Here is a 12,275-nt window from a genome sequence, read left to right on the forward strand (position 1 = left end):
TTGGAGGAAAGGGATAGAAGAGACATTGATGGGGGGGAACAGGTTCAGGTAGAGAGAGGAAATCCTGCAAGGAGTCAGCCTGGATAAGCAGCTGCAGGGAGCAGGGAGGAGTTCCTGGTCTCCCCTGAGCATCATCACTAGTGATACTAACCTTAGAAAATAATCTACTCTTTACATTAAGCAGTTGTCATTATGGTCTGTGAGTCATTCAGCATGCTGGTGAAGGAGACTCAACAAAACTCCACTTGTGTCAAGAGGTAAGTGGGTTCCCTCTAACCAAAGCCCCAGAATAGCCTCCCTCCTGGGCAGCTTGTCTCTCACGAAGCCTTCCTGGCTTGTGCTGCTGCAAGCTAATGCATTCTTTCTCTAAGATTTTTGTTTTTGTTTTGATTTTTTTTTTTTTTTTTTTGGCCATGATTAGCCTATCAAACTTCCTACTCCCATCAAATCATGGAAATGCTGATGGTCGTCACTGGCTATTATTTACAACAGGAAGAAGCCACTCAGCCCAAAATAATGAGTGCGACTGCCTTGGTTCTTAATAATAGCATTACTTTATGCTTTTCTTGTTGGTGTTTCAAAAGTGTAGTCTACCTTCCTCAAATCAGAGACCACTGACAGGGAACCATAACCTCAGACTATAGCTGAGGAGTCTGTGGGACTGAAGGACAGCTTGGAACTGACTGCTCTGGTTGCTGTTCACACCCTGACTCTACCACAATACCTTCTCCATCCACAGACCAAGAGGAGTGCTTGTTACACACAGAAGTAGGCAGTTACAGCACCTAAATTCAGGAGTGAGGTAGGGTGAGTATTTAAAACAGGCTCTCTCTCTATCTTGTCTAGACCGGCCCTGAACTCACAATCCTCCTGCCTCTCCCTCCTGAGTGTGTAAACCACTGCAACTAGCTTCTGCCATTTAATTAACATCTCTGTTCTTGCTGAGGCCTCAAAGTGCTCTGTATCCCATTTCCTTGCTGTCCTCTTGGAGGGTGTTGCCTATAGGTATGGCTCTCACACCTTTGTCTGAGCTCCCGTTCCCCAGCCCTTGCCTCTAGGTTCTGTGCCTTGGTCATGGAGGCTGCCAGGTGCCACCTCTCTGGTCACATGGCCTTCTGTACCCATCCAGCATGCCCTATCCTGCTCCTGTGTGACGGGAACTGTCAGCAGCACTGACCAGTAGGCCTCTCCAGCCCTCTTGAAGCCTCTACCCCCTTGGCTGTGAGCCCTGGTTTTCTTGATTTTCCTCCAAGCTCAATGGTTGAGAGTCTAGAACACCTTGCTCCTCCTGTCTATATTCATTCTCTCTCTCTCTCTCTCTCTCTCTCTCTCTCTCTCTCTCCCAGGTCAGGCTTTTAGTTTAATTCCATCTCTAGATCATTACCTCTCAAATCTGCCAGGAATGCAGGCCTCCTAGCATTCTGAGTCTACCAACTTCTGCATCAGCATCTCCACGTGATGTCTGACAGGCATGTCTAAGCAGTGGCCAAAATAGAGCCTATGATCACAATTTCTTCCCCATCTGGATATCTCCTCCCTCAACCCTCCCACTTAGCAGTCAGTGCCATTTTGCAGCTAAAACTCCAAATCTAAGAGTTCTGTTGGATCATCTTTCTCCATCACTGCCCTGCTCAGTCCATTCGAAGCCCTGCCCACACACATTGCTCAAGTAAGTCCTCAGCCACACATCTCTGCTCCTGTCACCAGACCCCAGTGGGGCTGACAGACTCCTGTGTATTTCCTTGACCCTTCAAAAGTGCTCCTCACTTTCAGCGAGAGTTGTCCTTGGAAAATTCCCATCAAACCACTTCCTGTTTAAAACCCTCCAGTGCTTCCTCATTAACACAGGGCACAAACCCCTGCTCCTTCCCTGCGGCCTCCTCTAGTTCTACCCCTGTCTCAACAGCCTACCCATCCCAAGACTTTCTCTTTTACCTACACCATTTTTTTATACATTTCATGTCACTAGCTTGACTTTTTTCCTGTGTGCTTTTTTTTTTCTGTCCCATCCTTTGAGAATATATGTTTCTTGAGAATAGGGCCTATTTTGGCTTTTTTTTCCGGATGTTTCTTTAGGAACTGTGTATTTGGAACACATTTGTCAAATATCTGTGAATGGTTGAGTTCCAAACTTCCTGTCCTTTGCGCTCTCTCTCTCTCTCTCTCTCTCTCTCTATATATATATATATATGTATATATTTTCTTTATTATGGTCTACATTGTTTAATGATGGCTTGTGACCATGTACTTTATTCATAGACCCTGAGTCATAAAAGACATTGACTATTTAATGTGTGAGTCATCTGTTTAAATTCTAGACTTTTGATTGTGGCCTGTGACTCAAATACTGTACTGGTGAGAAAACTTTCAAACAATAAACCACACATGTCATCAGATACCAGCTCAAAAATGGTCATATTTGTGCTCTATACGAATAACACTTCAAAGTCAGAGATGGTGCTTACTATGGTTGTAGACCCTTCAACAATGTTCACTTTAAACTTTCATATGATCCTAAGAGAAAGGAACTTTTTTTTGTCTTTTTTTTTTTTTTTTCAGAGCTGAGGACCGAACCCAGGGCCTTGCGCTTGTTAGGCAAGCGCTCTACCACTGAGCTAAATCCCCAACCCCAGGAACTTTTTTTTATTGCCTTGATTTTTCCAACGAACCAAGTGTGTTTGTCTTCTAAGGCTGTGTAACCGATTACCACAAACTGAATGGCTTATATTGAACCCCCTCCCCCAAATGAGTCATTCACAGAAATCTAGGCAGATGGTACTACATTATCTGCTCAAATAAGGGCTGGGCTAGGGTCTTGAGGCTTGGGAGGGAAATCTACTTGCAAGCTGTTGCCAAGGCCAAGCAGTCCATCCCCTTAGGTAGCTAGTGGGTTTCCACCCTTGCTTCCTAAGCCACCAAATTCCCTTTCCTTCCCCACCTGTTCTGTCAGCTTTTCCCCAAACTGTGTGTTTAGGAGATGCTGACCAACTACTGCTTCTTAATTTTAAAATTTACTTATTTTTATTTTACATAAAATAAATGTTTTGCATGCATGTATGTAAGTGTACCACATGTGTGTAATGTCCACAGAGACTAGAGGGTGTTAGAATCCCATGGATGGTTGTTAGCTGCCTTGTGGGTGCTAGGAACCAAATCCAGAACTTCTGCAAGAGCATCCAGTGCTCTTACCACTGAGCCATCTCTCCAACCCCAACACATAGCTACTCTTAAATGTGCTCAACAGCATTTATGAGAATTCCGTGATATGCTACAATGCAGTGTTCAGAAGTAAAACTTGTATTTTTTCTTTTGAATTCAGTAAGTCCTTTTTAATTAGAGTGCTGTTTTTATTGGGGAAGAGAGCATGTAGCTATTTGCAAAATACTTTTAATAAAGCAATGTTTAATATGATATCTTTGCATTCTTTCTAATGGAATAGGCAGGAATTAGCCCATTTAAAGAGCATCCCCTCTAGAAAATTCTACACTAAGCCTCTATCTAGAGAGGTCATAGGCCCAAGGGGGAACATACTACCATAACTTCCCTAAATGAACATGCAGTCAAACTGTCTTCTAAATATTCAGTTTATACCCACACTAGTGCAGCTCTCAGCCTGGAGCCGAGAAGCTTCTTTCCACAGAAGTTAGCAGTCAGTGTAGAGACTCTTATCTGTAAGAGTAAGGGTAAGTGACTGTCGAGCACTCAGCCCTAAATAGGATGTCTACATCACCCCCTTCCCAGGGCCCAAGGAACATCAAGAAAGAAGAGGCAGAAAGAAAGGAAGAGCGGAGAGTAGGGAGGAGTGCTTTGAAACACTGCTGTCCAGATAGACATGATCACTGCATTCACTAGCACACAGCCTCAGTGGGCACTTTCACAAGACTGGTCCCTTCCACATCCATCATGCATAGAGGAAGTGGTCACAGGCCCCGCCTCTTCCTTCAGCACCCCATGGTGGGCAGAACCCACCCCTTCCTAAGGAGGTACTGACTGTTAATGGCTGCTGCTAGAGGGGGTAGCATTTTATTCCACTGGGGGACTAGTTGGGAAGAAGGAATTCAGAGGGAAAGGTAAGAGGATAATGGAGGGGGGAAGAACACAATCATAATACATTATATATGTGTATTGAACTGTTAAAAAGTTCTACATTGTCACAATACATTGTGTATGTCTGTGAAACAAAAAATTTTAAAAATATATACATTTCACACTAAATGGTCATGGAGGGGGGCTGTGTGTGCTCACATGGTCAAGCAGGTGATGGATTCATGGAAATACTGGGAGTCAGCTTCTTACAGGAGCACCCTCTTCTCCTCTTCCAGTCTAAATGGGAAGAACTGACGGGTGGATGGTCTTTCTGGAGCGAAGACAACATTGGAGATTTCCCAGTGTCACTCTGTACAGGGAGACCACAGTGCTGCTGACCCTCCATGGTGCTAGCTTGTCCTGCTATTTTGGGGATCAGACCTGGTTATGAGGCCAAGGCCCTGCCCAGGAATGTTCTGGAAACCTCAGGATAGCACTATTTGTCCTGTGTTAGGAGAGAATGACTATTTCCCAGTTATTTCAAATGTGTTTCATTTACCCCTGGTATTATTATTATTGTTATTATTATTTTTTTATTTTATTGTTAATTACAATTTTTTTTCAGTTCTCCTAGGGAGTAAAGAATTAATTTGATGAAAGCCTAAGATAAAGGTTACTTTTTCACAAATAAGTCTAACAGAACCACTCCTCTTTCCTGCCCTAAAAAAACACACTGTGATGAAGAATATGAGGAAGAGGTTGGGGATGTAGCTCAGTGGTAGAGAACTTGCTTAGCCAAGGGTTCCATCCCCAGCACCATACCACACTGTACCACATATATACAATATTAGTCATACACACACACACACACACACACACACACACACACACACACACACACATGCATATATATCTAAATTCCAGAAACCCAGCAGGTTTTGCATTCCCATGTGAAAAAAAATTCAGGAAATAAGATTTTACCAAGTGGTTACACATTCAACTTCCATTGAGAACTCAAAACACTTGAGTGTCCTCTGGTGGGAGACCCTGGTTCTCCTGGTGAAAGATGTGATATATTGAATAATGAATGAATATTGCCTTTTCTGAGATAAACCCATCTGTAAACAGAGACTGTCCCCTTGAGGGTAAGTCTAACTACCTAGGTGCATCTCTGCGACTCCCAGGCTTGCCAGGGTCTTCTGCCTCCAACCTGAGACTTCCTTATTTGCTTTAGCGCTTATGGGTAACCGAGAGATGACTTTCTGGGTATTAGAGTAACTCAGGGTACCGATGTTCTGCACGGCCTCATGTGTGTCTGATCCCCTCTGGAAGTCATGAGTGGTTGCATGCAATCACAGCAACCCTTGGTGGCTTCCCAGGAGGCTGCCCAGTGGCTCATGGATTCTGCTCTCTCTCCTGGGGCACTTCTCATAATTTAAAAATGCTTGAAACTGCGGAAGGCAGCCCCGCCCTCTGCATCATTCAAAAGAAAACTCAGATGCAGAGGCGGGCTCTTGGTTCTTGCAAGTAAACATCCAACAGTTTTTTAAAAGTCAGAGTGCCAGCCCCTTCATTTCATTCCTGGGGACTTGACTCTTTCTGTCTAGCATATATCCTTGAGATCTGCAAGATGGATAGCACACCCACCTCATAAGCAGCTCAGAAGTGATAACTGATTTTGGATCAGGAATATGTGCAGAAGAAAGTATGAACAGAAATTGGTGTTATCAAGGGAAGCAACCCAAACACATTCTTCCCCTTTTCTGAATTGCTATTTTCAAAGCCAGAGTGTCATGTGGAGCTTTGCAGCATATTACACAATTTCAATGTGTATTTGACAGTCACGTACACGAGATCCACGAATTTTATCTTCAAATGTCCCCAAGTCTCCTAAAAAAGCATTTCTTCCCTGGTGTGGGTGATCTCTGGACTACCCGCCTGTGGGTCTCTCTGCCAGGGTCAGGAAGGCTGCTCTTTCCGGAAGGGCGGTGGAGACCCTGGGAACCGGACCAGCCCAGCTCGCAAGTATGAAGAGAATGTCGGGAGAGGAAGTGGTGGCTCTGAGTCAGCATGAGTCATCTCATCCCAGTGAGAATGAAGGCTGAGGTGTGCACCGTTTTCTTTTTCTTGTCTCTCTTTTACTTTTTATTTTAATTTAATTTAATTTAATTTTACTTTTTTTGTATTAATCATGTGAACACCCTGGGAATAGAGGGAACTTGGTGACCGCATGATGACTGCTTTGTAAGTTTCAAAGTGACATTCCAAGCAGGCTGTGCCCTAGCCTGTGCATCTCCTGGGATCTCCACAGCACAGCCTCTGGGAAGACGGAGCCATCAGCCTCTCTCTGGTGAGAAGGTTTTGTCATTTCACCATGATTTCTGCATGTGCCTCTGAATCGCCGCAGCTGTGACAGCTTCCATGTCCTGGGGTGGGCACTGTGTTTCTTCCAGACTCTGAAAGTCTATGATGTTAGAGAGGTGGCTGCATCTGTCCTGACCCTGCTCTAGCCTGGCTCTGTATGACTCTGGGAGAGTTTCTCAGCTGTCATTGAGGATGCTGGCTGTTTATTATGTTGTCTGGGAGGAGGCTGAGAATTAGCGGTGCTGGCCTAGGACGGAAGCCACTCTGATTCCTTGCTAGAAGTCAAAGCGAAGGTCAGAGATGGAGGTAGGTGAGTTCACGCTAAGCCAGCCACTAAACTTGGTCTAGTTTCCGCTCTTGAGTAGAGGAAGGAACGCCTGGCTGCTGGCCTGAATAGCTTAGTCTGAGCTGCCCAGCTGTGGGGTAAGAAATACCACCAAGAGGCAGAATTTTGGCTTCCTTCTCTGAACTGTTCAAATGGTTCTAGGAGTTTGTTTTACATCCTTTCCCTTCGCTTAACCCTGAAAGCTGCAAACAGTGCTTACAGGCAGAAAGAAAAGGGGACACTGGGGACCAGGAGGGGGGCGGTTGAAGCTGGGGTGATGGAGTGCCTAAGGTGCCCTGGACTTGGTGGCTGTGTGTCAAGCAGTTACTATTTTGATGGAGCTTATCTTTACTGTCAAATAAAACACAGGAAACATTTTGAAAGGTTATCCTAGTGACTGTAAATGAAATGGTTAAGTTGGCATTAAGTACCTTATCACCATTTTTCAGATTTGTTTAAAAAGAGGCGAACTGGGCTTCAGGGATGACAAGGGCCATCTTGGAGTAGTGGCCTCAGTGTGTGGGTTTCCTGGGTTAAGAATGAATCAGCAGGCTGGCTGAATGAGAGCAGTTCCATGGTTCCATCCGCCCCTGAGTACAACATGGGGCTCCTGGGCCTGGCTTGGGACTGGTCAGCTACTGGGTCTTTGGTTGAAATCAGCATGGGACAGTAGAGGACAAGCTTTTGACTTCCTCTGGCTCCTCTCTGCTGTGCCCTGCAGGTCCCTTGGCTATGGATTCTGTCCCCACATTAGGAATGTGGAATTTGGCTTTTTCCACATGGTCCTGGGCAGCCGGTGATGGTTTCCGGTCCTACTATTGGGTGAACATTGAGTTTGTTAAATGAAAATGCTTGTGTTCAGAAAGGGCAGAGGTGGCCAGAGCTGTGGCAGTACACATCTCCCTGTGACAGTTTACTGCCAGAGGCACAGACACCTCGAAGGACTAGGCGGGAGAGTCAGGGAGGCGTAACCTTCAAAGTTAGCTTTGGCATGAACGTGTAGTGAGAAAGCTAAATTGGCTTCAAATCAAAGAGGGAGTTTCTGAGGGAGAAAATGTCTCACACCTTACTCTCCTTACAGATTAAGTGAGAGAAATGTTGAGAACAATTTTGAAAACTGAACTCTTTGTGGCTGTTGGGGCTGGGGGTGGGGGGACACGAGTTTGAATCCTTCCCCAGTTAGTACTGTGAGTCTGCAGCCAATTGTTTATCTGTGTTTAGATAACAGTTGGGTGGGTCCCAGCTCTTAGAGAACAGGCACCACCACACCCTGCAGCCACAAAACTTGGATTTCGAGATTAGAGGATTAGAGAGGAGGTTTAGAAGCCAGGCTGGTGGCCCCAGGTCCTGCTGCCTACCTCCTAGAGATTTTGAACTTCTAGATCAGCCTCAGAGGGTGCAGAGGGTGTAAGGAGTTAACCCCTGCCTGGTGCTTAGAGATGGGCCTAATAGAGAAGGAACTCCATTAATATTAGCTGTTATTAATAATAACTGTTATTAATATTAGCTCCCCTTATTTACCTGTCCTCTGAGGGCCCATTTTGCAGGTTCTGAGTTAACGCTATAACTTTTAAAGGGAGTTCTTGCTATTCCAAGCTAAGCAGCAGTTGTCCTAAGGCTAAGAGCCACAGTGCCAGCTCAGGGGACCATGAACAAGAGAGACTTTCCTAGGTGGAGAGCTGTCAGTTTGTCATTCTCATTGAGTAAACTGGTCAAATATTCAGAGAAATGCCATCTTCACAAGGCCAAGAGCTGTGACACAATGTGCCTGTAGGTCATGCACATGGACCCATGTTCCTACCTCAGAAATTTGTAGGTCCCCAGTGTGTACCCTTTGCTGAGTCCCATTCTTCAATCCTGCAAGCGCTTTGGGGGCGTGGTTTCGAGGTGGCTGTACTTTGTTCTAGGCATCAGTTTTGTTAGTGACCTAGAGTTCAGGCAGTCCTGTAGATTCTGATGTCTACTGACCGCTTACCATAAGAAACAAGCTTGGGATGAACTGGCAAGTCTCTTTAGAATCAGGAGAAAGTTGTTGAACAAGACAAGAAATAAGACTGTAGATGAGTGTGAAAACTCATCTGAAAGCAGTTTGTGTGCTGGGAAGATGATGGCTCAGTGGGGAAAGCACTTGTTGTGAAAGCCTGAGGATATGAGTTTGGATCCCCAGCACCCACGTAAAACTGGTTCCTGGAGCCCATGTCCATAATCCCAGCACTCCTACAGTGAGATTGGAGGCAGAGATGGGAGGATCCCTAGAAGTTCAAGACCAGGAGCCTGGGGTATGCAGATGCAACTCTCTGTCTCAAGGTAGACAGTGAGGACCAACGCCCCAGGCTGTCCTCTGACCTCCCATGTGCACCATGGCACATATGTGCCCGCATTCACACACATTAACACATACGCATCATGCACAAAAATAATTATTTTTTAAAAAGCGTCGTTTGTGGCTTTTCTGTGGTTTCCAACAGCCACATAGAGTCACATTGAGTGCGGCTGCAGGTAGGAGATGGTGCATTCCACAGCAGAAACTGAGAACTTGATTTAAAAGGCTATTTATCCAGTTGCAAAGAGAAAGATGCTTCTGTTTTGACAACAGTGGAAATTTCTCAGGGCCCTGCTGTCAGGGTGCCATCAGCATAGGACCAGCCTGTGGCCTTGTCTGTCTCTTGTCTTTATCAGTGGGACCTGGGCCCTAAGACCTTCTGGCCAGATGTTTCCACAGCTCCCACTCTGTGTCCACTGCTTGTGGCTGTGCAGAGAGATCGTGAGCTCTCAAAGTCCCTGGTGCCCTGCTTTCCCACTGCAAAGCAAGGGTGAGAGCAGGCGCCTGGGAGCCTTGGGAAGACTCTAGGATGAATATTCCAGTTGCCAAGAGATGCCATCACTGGGGTGGGCATTTTCACTGGTTCAAGGTGTGACCAGCCTCCTGCATCCACATGGTTCCCTCTGCCCTGTGGGCATTCATCAAGAGTCAATCCCGCTTCTAGAGTGAGGTCCTTCCTGAGGTCTCAATCCATAGTGGGCTCTGCAGTCACCAAGGTCTTGCTTGGTAGGCAAATGGGGGCATGCTCCTTGGCTCTCTTGGGAAACTTTGGGGTTCTAGACATCACAATCAGCAGCAGCACCATCATCACCATCACCACCACCACCTCCATCATCCTCTTCTTTTTCTTCTTCTTTGACAACATCATCACAAAAGGACAGCTCCCATTCTATTTAGCCCATCCACACAGTAGCCACTTTGTGTGTGCACTCCATTTAGCCCCGTGAACCCCCCAGGACCACTGCAGGGAGACAGACAGTCACTTGCCTCACTCACCATCTCAGTCAGGGGTGTCACACACAGCAGCTGCTTTGAAGATGCCCAGGTAACAAAGAGACCCTCACACCCGTTCAGCACAGGAGAATGGGGAAGAGTGGTAGCCAGGAGGATTTCCTGTGTGATCCAGCCAGCCCAGTCATAGGCCAGAAAACCCAGGCCTGACAGACACACACACCTGCCTTGAGGCAGCCTCAGCTGGATTCGCACACATGTTGCTCTGCTGAAGCCAGCCGCAGGCAGCTTCCAGCTAGTCTAGATACTTGTTATTTGAAACTCATCACAGTATGGGAGATGAGTCATATTGAAAAAATTAAATAAGCTACACGGAAGATCAGGAGCACAGCACAGCCTTTCCTTGCCGAAGCTGGCTTGGGGTTGTGCTGTGCCTCAAAAGCTGCATCCGTAGACCCACCTTCAGGGTCCAGAAGTGGCCAGGGTTGCTTTGGTCCATCACGGCGATAACCTGTGGGAGGGACACCCTTAGTGCCATGTCCATCCTGTATGCAGTGCTTGGGCCCTGGGAGCGGAGCCTGGCCTGCATTTGCTGGAAGACTGCTGGTGGTGACTGTGTGCGTGGGACTCGGGGGCAGTGGCCTTTGTGCCACGAGACCGAGCGTTCATTCCCACCTCTGGTATCAAGGCTGAGACTGGGGCCAGGGCTTAAGCAAGAAAAAGTCAAGTAGTTTGAAGGAAGCTGGTCCCAGGCAGGAGATGGGGATCGGTCTGGTCTTAGAGGATCCCTTCCAATTAAAAATCAGCTGCTGCTGTATTTTGTGTGGTCAGGAAGGCTAAAGGTGAAACGGGTCTCATCCAGCCTGGGTTTCTTGTTCATCTTTAGCTTCTAGATTGATGACATGTGAGGACCATCCTACCACTCTGCCCTTTGAAAATCTGTCATATTCATAAATAGAAGGATATGGGGCTGGACAGAGGGCTCAGCAGTTAAGAGCACTGGCTGCTTTTGCAGAAGACCCTGGTTTGGTTCCCAGGACTCACATGACTAATGACCTCCTGTAATTCCAGTTCCAGAGGATCCGATGCCCTCTTCTGGCCTCCTTGGGCTTTGCACACATGGGCACACTTACATGTATGCAGACCAAACACTCATACGCATAAAAAAAATGAAAATAAATTTAGAACCGAGGGATTTTTAAATAGTGGCAGATGTGTGTGTGTGTGACTGTGCTCACCTATTGCACAAGTATTTACAGAATGTATGAGGGAAGCACGGGCCCCTGTCATTTCAGCTAAATAAAGGGACATTTATTAAATAGTAGTGGTTCCCAAAAGAGTCAAGCTGGCCTACTCTCACACAGCAGACGACCTCTGCTCCCCCGTCTACATTGTTCTTAGACAGGAAACAAGTCATTGAGGTAAGTCCATGGCAGCCGGTTCATCCACTGCCTGCTTTGTCACCTGTTGTACTGGGGGTTTCTTTACTCCAGTGTTTGTCTTATGGTTTCAAGAAGGCTGCTAAGCTCCAGCCATCACCTGTGCATTCACAGGAGGAAGGAATTAGGGAGAAAGAAGGTAATCTTTTGCATGTCTGCCTCTTTTAAACAGTTTTCCTTAGCAAAACCTTTCAGGTGATTGTTACTGCCACACTATCTGGAAAGGAGATGGGGAGGGGACAATAGAGGAGACAAGCGAGGTTCTGAGATGGGACATGGGTCCGTCGAGCACTCCCCTGACATCTGTCATCTCACAACCTATTTCTGGCCCCAGCTGTGTCTGGAGGTGATGGGGAGTTCACTCGGCTCCTCTGGGGTTGATTAAGTTCTATTCTAAGAATAGATTGACTCCCTGTCCTTGTAGTCAAACCCTTTGTCTGTGCTGAATGGCCTCCTGGCCTCTGAAGCCAGTCTGCACAGCTAATTCTTGCTGCTGCGTGGGACGAGGCGCCCCGTCCTGATTCACAAAAAGCCACGGAGAGAAGGCTGAGTCATGAGCCTAGGCACAGCTGGGATCCCTGGTGCCTCCTCCTTGGTGGAAAGATGCTCAGCTTGGAGGAGTCTGTGCTACTTCCTGCCAGGGATCCAGACGGGGTTCCCAAGAAGAGGGGTTCCTTGTCTCTCTGCACCTGGCCTCTTCCTCTGCTGGGGTGCCTGTGATGCCAGACAGGACTAGCTTTTTCCTGTCCTCTAGGAGGAAAAAGAAGAGCCCGGTCTGCCATGTGCCTTACCCCTGCTTCCTCTGTTGCCTGACAGTGGGGACCAGGGCTTCCTCCATCTGTTCTCT

At 46.8% G+C, this 12,275-nt stretch overlaps 1 long non-coding RNA gene across 18 annotated transcripts in view; it reads left to right on the forward strand.

Annotated features, from left to right (window-relative positions):
• The first annotated feature begins 5,954 nt into the window (after positions 1-5,954).
• Positions 5,955-12,275, forward strand: part of LOC103750961 — a 246,128-nt gene continuing 239,807 nt past the window's right edge. For 17 of the 18 annotated variants that reach the window (XR_003847177.1, XR_003847176.1, XR_003847180.1 and 14 more), the window contains exon 1: positions 6,139-6,376. This is a non-coding gene — a long non-coding RNA (uncharacterized LOC103750961). The other variant, XR_607996.3, reaches the window with a different exon arrangement.

The sequence above is a fragment of the Nannospalax galili genome, unplaced genomic scaffold (assembly GCF_000622305.1).
Source record: "Nannospalax galili isolate Female #2095 unplaced genomic scaffold, S.galili_v1.0 scaffold2267, whole genome shotgun sequence".
Classification (NCBI taxonomy): domain Eukaryota; kingdom Metazoa; phylum Chordata; class Mammalia; order Rodentia; family Spalacidae; genus Nannospalax; species Nannospalax galili.